The sequence below is a fragment of the Lepisma saccharinum genome, chromosome 7, assembly GCF_977018435.1.
Source record: "Lepisma saccharinum chromosome 7, izLepSacc3.1, whole genome shotgun sequence".
NCBI classification, from domain to species: domain Eukaryota; kingdom Metazoa; phylum Arthropoda; class Insecta; order Zygentoma; family Lepismatidae; genus Lepisma; species Lepisma saccharinum.
The window spans coordinates 12,777,059-12,785,239 of NC_139235.1; the positions used below are offsets into that span (position 1 = coordinate 12,777,059).

An 8,181-nucleotide genomic window follows, 5' to 3' on the forward strand; every position below is an offset into this window, starting at 1 on the left:
ACAACAATGTCACTGTAAACAGTATCGCCCTCTCTATTTCTCTGCTTGCCTGACTGTCCTTAATGTAAAAACAAAATATAAAAATACGTAAAAAAATCACTTTGAATTTTTAATGAACACAACTGAATTTCAAGAGTAAAACTAGACATCTGCACTTGGTTCTGAAAATGTTTTCAAAAACGTGCATAAAAAAAGAAGGTGCCGATAAAATGCCTTTTTTCAGGTCTAAACCACTTACATTAATATTATTTATTCCACACTGTAGCATATACCATAATTAGTAATGATTGCATAAAGTAACCAGATTTTAGGAAGTAAACATGGCAGTTACTGGATTTCAATCAACTTGTTACTCAATATTTCTTTGTTTTTTTGTAATGTAAGTCACTGACGCTTTGAGCTCAGGAGATCCTTATATGTGGAGAAACTACATTATCTTGGGAACTATTACAGCTGCAATGATTACACTGGGGAACAGTGAAATTGCGGCACAGTGTTTGAGAGCTAATTTAGGGCAATTTCATGCTGCTGAATAATGATATAATAATATATTTCCTGAATTGGCTCTAATTTATGAAATAAATGCAACTAAACCAAAATGGCGGAAACATAAGACATACATATAAATGAACTTCCAACAACAATTTAATATTTTTTTTGTGATTACAATCATTATTATAAAAATAAATTTATATAGGCCTATGATCAAAATAATTAAGAAAATATGTACACAATGAAGTAACAAACTATGTGGAACGTTTTCTATACGATTTCCTGCTGTATTGCTTTTTAGGACAATCCCTCTGTAAGCTCCAACAGTAGTCGGCCATCACGTGGCGATCCCACCGTCCCTGGTACCTTTCTTCCATTATCCTTATATCCTGATGAAACCTTTCTCCCCGTTCTTCACTAAAATCACCAACGTTCTCAGGGAATCTGTTAATGTGGCTATGCAGAAAATGTATCTTCACACTCATATTAGCTCCCAATTTCTCAAAATTTTTCAACATATTTCCAACTATATCGGGGTACTTTTCTGCTCTGTGATTCCCCAAAATGTTTTTGACGACGGACACAAAGCTCAGCCAGGCCTCAGATTCGATGTAAGACATGTAAGTTGTAAAATTGGCATCATTTATAAGTGTACGAATTTGTGGAGGTCCGTCATTACCTGTCTTCAATTTTTCAATACTTAGTCCTGGAAAAGTGCGGCATATATATTTGAAACAATCTCCACTTGTATCTAAGGCCTTGACAAACTGTTTTATCAACCCAAGTTTAATATGCAGTGGCGGAGGGATGATTTTGTCCCTATCTATCAGCGGTTCATGAATGATATTAGCTTTTCCCACTAATATTCTTCCTTGGGGGCCAAACTTTTATCATCCGATGCTTTTCTCTAGCACGACTGTCCCACAAACATAGGAAACAGGGATACTTTGTGTACCCACTTTGTTGTCCTAGTAAAAAAATCACCACCTTCAAATCCACACACACGAGCCACATATGTTCAGCATATTCAATTTTTTTCTAAAACCATTTTTATGTTTTGGTATTCTTCCTTAAGGTTTGTTGAGTGTCCAATATATTGCCTAGCAATGCTTCATAAGTTGCCTAGCAACAATTTACAAATAAATAAATAAGTTTCTTATGGGAATTTCAGCCCATTATCAAATTTTGATATTACCGAGAAAAGCATAGAGTTATTTTACCTCCTACATTTTCCATGGTGCGTTTATTTTTATAACTGGAGTCAATTCAACTGAACCAATCATACAATTGGCAATCACAGCTGTTTTGTGTGCTGAAACTGTTATTAAACTTTATGCCGCAAAATATTTTTTTTTTTTTGTTCCCCAGTGTTATATTATACCATTTTATAGCTCTCGTTCTGCTCTACAAAATGAGACTATAGGATTTTATGTAGCTGCTCAAGAAGAGTCAAAGTCGTTTATTTTTCTGTCTATTTTTTTTTACAAAACATGAAAGAAAAGGTCAAAAGATGCTGAACCATCAAAAGTGTTAAAAAGGGGATGATGTGCTAATCTCACGAAAAGGTGCAAAAAAGTGTGTTCGTTTTACTTGATTTCATGTCCTAAAATACATATCTCAAACGATCGGTTTGAAAACAGCTATATTTTTGGAAAGGTGCTTCACCGTAAAACCCCTTCCCTGGTATTTTTTTTTGACAGTATCATAGAACTGCTACAATTTCACAAGGATCTACTAATCAAAAGGTCCTGGGTTCCATTCCAGGTGGAGTTACATTGTACAGTGATTCGGATCCCACTCTGAAGTTCCGGTCCCGTTTGGTTTTTCTGAACAAAAATTGAAAAGTAAACGAACCCTTCTAATTGTCTTGATGTGAATGAATACACACACAAATTCACACACACAGCATGCAGCACACGTACACATTTAGGGTGTTATTAATACTAAAAATCGGTATATATATATATATATATATATATATATATATATATATATATATATATATATATATATATATATATATATACAGGGTGTCATTTTAATGGCGCCCACGGACCACGGAAACGTATAGAGGACATAAAAACAAACAACTTTTTTCAGTAACATTTCTCTCGTTGGAGCGTCGTTTCGGCGCTACAGTCGTTCAAAAAAGCCCGTTTTGCCGCCTGAATGCTGGCAACCACACACAACATTTGATTGCATTTGTGACGTCATATCCCGTCGTGAAGCGATGCGTTACAGGGTTACCAGGAAAACACATATTCTGTGAAGAATGACATAGCTACAATCAGCCACATTATGCACCGTAAAACAAAACGAGAAAACACGTTCTGTAACCTAACAGGAAGTAAACAAACGATACGAAAAATGGTAGAAAGAAAATAGAATTCAAGTGGAAGTGGTCATATCGAATTTTGTATCAGCTTGCATGTCAAATATTTGCAAATCTAGTTACCAAGTTGGCATCTAGAATTTAGTCTATCCACTTCGTCCTTCTGATGCTAATTGTCTGTGACACACTGAACAGATGACAAAATAGAAATGAAAGAACTCAAAATTCCAAAGGTAAGCAACACATAATGTAATGTATACATATTCAGGGTATTATGAGGCAAGTGACAAAAATGGTTGAAAATACAGGGATATAAATAGTAGTAAAACAAACTCTCCGACGACTGTGTTTATCTACGCACCGGATACACATGTAATAGTTTGCAACTCGAACAGAGCACTATATTCGCTACTGATTCATCAATAGATTGTTACTGTGGTTGTACGTGTTTCAGCTGTAATGTAACAACGTGAACCTCAGATACTTCCGTTATCAGCACAAAAGTACCACAAGGCATCTGGACACAAACCTGTAGATATCAACCTTGCAACGAGATTTGCAAATATAATTGACATGTAGCTGGGCGTAAACAGCCACATGTAAGTTGTAAGTGCAACAAAAGTTATTGTTGTTGATATTTGACATGTAGGCTGAGACAAAATCCGATATTGACTCTTCATTTTGAACGTTTTTACCATATCTCATATCGTTGGTTCACTTCCCCCTTCCCCTGAGATGACTGCTGATCTTCTGGCTGGTAGGCTATGATGTTCGGTCTTCTGGACGCGTTTCTCGCTTCGTTTTACAGCTAATAATGTGGTTGGTAGTTTGTCATTTTTCACAAAATTTGTGTGTTCCTTGCAACACTACCGTGCGCTGTTTCGCCGCAGGAAATGATGTCACAGATACGATCAAATGTTGTGTTGGGTTGCCAGCATCCAGGCGGCAAAACGGTCTTTTTGAACGGCTGTAGCGTCGAATTGACGCACCAACGTGAAAAATGTTACTGAGAAAAGTTGTTTGTTTTGATGTCCTCTACACTAATCTGTGGTCCGTGGGCGCCATTAAAATGACACCCTGTATATATATATATATATATATATATATATATATATATATATATATATATATATATATATATATATATATATATATATATATATGGTGTCGCAAAGCTCTTTCAACAACGCTTGGGTGCTGGTAGATATCATAAAAACAAGTAACTTTTCCCTATAAAGTTTACCTCGAAAGCGCTTAGTTTCTGCGCTATAAGCGCTTAAAATCTATCCTGTACGTATGCAACCCAACACAGCAAACCCTTGCTCTGACATAACTACCAGGGGCGCGTGGCAGGGTTGCCACTAGCGTTCCTCGGTAAGAGAGACGACTTGAGAACAACATCTTGGGAGTCTTGCCTGAGCAAATCCAAAACATTAATGGTACTTGCGATGTTGTAAGAAGCATTGACAGTATTTACAAACTGACCAAGACAAATAATGGGCAGACTGAAATTCAGGATTACTCATTCTAAAATATCTACATAATTGATTGATTGATTTGGTTTATTTTAATTCGCTTTTCTGCCACTTTTTGCTAATCGCGAAGATGAGGATGATATGATGAAATAACAAATGACACCAATGTCTAGGCCAGGATTTAAACCCGAGACACCTGGTGCAATATCAACAATTGCAAGGGACACGTGAGATAGGGGAAATCCATGAACGAAGAAATTTAAACAGGATGCGTTTGCTGCCTCCTTTCGAACACGTAGACTGTAATGTTATTACAGTTTATTTGAAAATTATTACTTTCTGTGCTTGCGTTATTGCTAATCGTGTTCGTCTCATAAGGAAATAATTGCCAGCCTCTTTAATTTAATGATTAATTGATTCATTGAATGATTAATGGCTTTATTTTACTTCGCTTTTTGTACCACTTTTGGCTAATTTGCGAAGATGGGGATGAGTGATGATATCATGAAATTGATAAATGGACACTCACAAACATCCATACACAAGCCGGGATTCGAACCCAAGAACCCTAGCATTGTAGCGCGATGTTCTAAGCACTCCGCTACGGGGACTGCATTCAATTTAATGAAAAACGTCGTTTAGACATGAATGAATTCACACATTAAAACTAGTGCTGATTAAAAGCCAAAGCCAAGAAATGCATACTTATATCAAGCGCTGAACTGTAAATGGCACTCTTATGGCACATTTGCGTATTATTTAAATTTGTTCGTTCGTGGATTTCCCCTATCTCACTTGTCCCTTGCAATTGTTGATATTGCACCAGGTGTCTCGGGTTTAAATCCTGGCCTAGACATTGGTGTCATTTGTTATTTCATCATATCATCCTCATCTTCGCGATTAGCCAAATTGGCAGAAAAGCGAATTAAAATAAACCAAATCAATCAATCAATTATGTAGATATTTTAGAATGAGTAATCCTGAATTTCAGTCTGCCCATTATTTGTCTTGGTCAGTTTGTAAATACTGTCAATGCTTCTTACAACATCGCAAGTACCATTAATGTTTTGGATTTTGCTCAGGCAAGACTCCCAAGATGTTGTTCTCAAGTCGTCTCTCTTACCGAGGAACGCTAGTGGCAACCCTGCCACGCGCCCCTGGTAGTTATGTCAGAGCAAGGGTTTGCTGTGTTGGGTTGCATACGTACAGGATAGATTTTAAGCGCTTATAGCGCAGAAACTAAGCGCTTCCGAGGTAAACTTTATAGGGAAAAGTTACTTGTTTTTAAGATATCTACCAGCATCCAAGCGTTGTTGAAAGAGTTTTGCGACACCCTGTATATATATATATATATATATATATATATATATATATATATATATATATATATATATATATATATGTCTTCCTCCATCTTGCTAATATGTAGGTGTTATATGTTTCAAGTTTCGTGTATCAGTTCAATATTCCCATGTAACAATACCTTCAGAACTGTACGTCTACTATGCGAAGCTAATTACCACTGGTGAGTTTTTCTCTCTATTTGACAATTGGTGAAATATTGTGTAACCTTTCACTGAAATTCTAAGATAATACGGTGTGTGGAGGTTAAGCAGTACTGTACTCCAGTAGCCTAATGATGTTTACTGTGTGGTAAGCAAATACAACTGACGATAGCTTGTGTTTCATGCAGTCGCAGGGTACATTGATATTTTTTTACAACACCCTGTGTGCGTACACAGGACTGATACTGTTTATTTTCTGCGTATAGGACGTCATAAGTTTTCGCAATTAACTTGAGTCAAGATCGGTCAGTTTTTGTTATTTTTTGGCATGTACTGTATACTTTGTGTTGGCCTCGTGTAGTTCGCTACACTTTTTGACACTATAGCTATTGTATGGTATTGCGGCGGGTGCCATACAGGCTGGCAAGGAAAATGGGGAGCGGGGAAGCTACTAATCCATCGCGATAAGGAACACAGCAGCCTGTAGAACGAGGTGCGCGCAGTACTTCCTCCCGCGACTTCGTAACTCTCGGCACCACCGCTGTTGTCTGCGGCGTACTCCCCGCTCCCCAGGTGTATCCCGGTGTCAGGCTGGTGCAAGGAAATGACGTTAAACCGAGTAGACGGATAGTGGTGTTCAAGTTCGGAAGATTCAGCAAATGCCTGTCTGCTGCTTCAAACGTTCATTTGATTAGTTAGGAAGCACCACGTGACCATACACCGAACAATACACAGCTCCAGAACGTAGCGCAAACGGTGCAGACACCAAATGCACTATTAGACAGTGGCGTATACTAAGTCCAAAATCTGGGCTCTCTCACTATGTCACGTGGTCCTAGCTATGAATAGAAATAAATTTACCAACTCCTAAGAAATCAGGTTGCCAACTCATAAGAAATCAGGTTGCCAACTCATAAGAAATCAGGTTGCCAACTCATAAGAAATCAGGTTGCCAACTCATAAGAAATCAGGCTGCAAACCCATGGGAAATCAGGTTGCCAACCCATAGGAAATAAGGTTAACAACCCATAAGACATCAATTTGCCAATTCACGATTCAGCATCATCATCTCACTAATATGAATAATAAAATTTACAATTTCTGATCGATTTTCCTCCTGAATTTTATTCTCTAGATTTCAGGCTTCGATAGCCTAGCTAGCTTAGAATATACGCTCCTGCTAGACACCAAATCAGCAAAGTAGAGGAGTCGGTGTTGCATCGCGGAACCAACAAGACCCGCGACTGCAGAGAGAGTCAAGAAGTGCAAACTTGACCGGGCTAGTAAGTCTCCTTCCTTTCTCCTTCCTTCTTACGTCTATCAATTTGCTTTTTGTCTTTAATCTCTTTGAAGTCTTGGGCCTCCTCGATGGCGTAGTGGTTGCGTCATCGCCTTGTAATCAAGGGATCCCGGATTCGATATCCGGTGAAGGCACTTTAAACTGAAGACCCAGTCCCGATTAGTATAACTGTGCATAAAGTGGACTTAAAACACCAACTCAATCAATCAATCAATCTTTGGAGTCTTGAACAGAGTGCACAAGGTAATTTCCTTACTGAAGGTCTCGCTATGACATTTAAGCGACCTTGGATTTAGCTCCCATGTAACCATCTTTCACACATTTTTCCAGATTTGATGCTAGACAATATGTAGTGTAGCACACATTAGTGGTTTAAAGATTATTCAGTCTCAATCTCATTCCGATCCAACAATCCATAAATGGGCATGGCTTTTCAAAATTATTTGAACGATAACATGACGTCGCGTAAGGAATATAGCACTACCAGCGATTGAATATCTGGTGAAATATATTCACAAATATCCTAGTTTATTTAGGAACGGGCCCAATAATTCTACCGTCAGTTGGCAGGCTGAGCAGAAGTAAAATAACTGTCGGTAAGGAGAAGAAAGCACTTTGCTTCTTACAATTTCACGCAAGCTGTCCGTGTTGGGTCGAGCAATGTTGATGTTTTTTTTGTTCAGTGATGAATCTACCTATACTCTGTCCCGCGAATCTCTGGAGCAAGGCTACGCATAAGGACAGAGATGGGTAGAAGCGAATGGGCGGAGCTGGAGCAGTACACGCTGCTGCGAAGGCTGGTAACTGCCGTCGCTTTTCCCCCACCCCGCAATCCCGTTCCCTTGCACGTGTTCACTGGTCGAGCCGTCTCGCGTCACTACTTGCGCAGAGATTTGTTTCCGTTTGCTCGCTCCAGAGATTCCCGGGACAGAGGAGACATTGATTGGATGTGCAGCTATCAGCGATCATCACCATCTACGTTTACCACAAGGTCATCGGACCTCTTCCCCTGTCTAAGGTCTGCCAGACGAGTCACTCTTAAAGCCTTTGTCATCTTCGACACCGATATCTCTGCAC

General features: G+C 38.7%; 2 protein-coding genes across 2 annotated transcripts in view; one reads left to right on the plus strand and one right to left on the minus strand.

The window, feature by feature from the left end:
* Nucleotides 1-8,181, plus strand: part of LOC145989730 (cell adhesion molecule Dscam1-like) — a 505,150-nt gene that overhangs the window by 120,544 nt on the left and 376,425 nt on the right. The gene's annotated exons all lie outside the window — the stretch shown is intronic.
* LOC145989733 (cytochrome P450 4C1-like) overlaps nt 1-8,181 on the minus strand; it is a 147,264-nt gene that overhangs the window by 117,159 nt on the left and 21,924 nt on the right. The gene's annotated exons all lie outside the window — the stretch shown is intronic.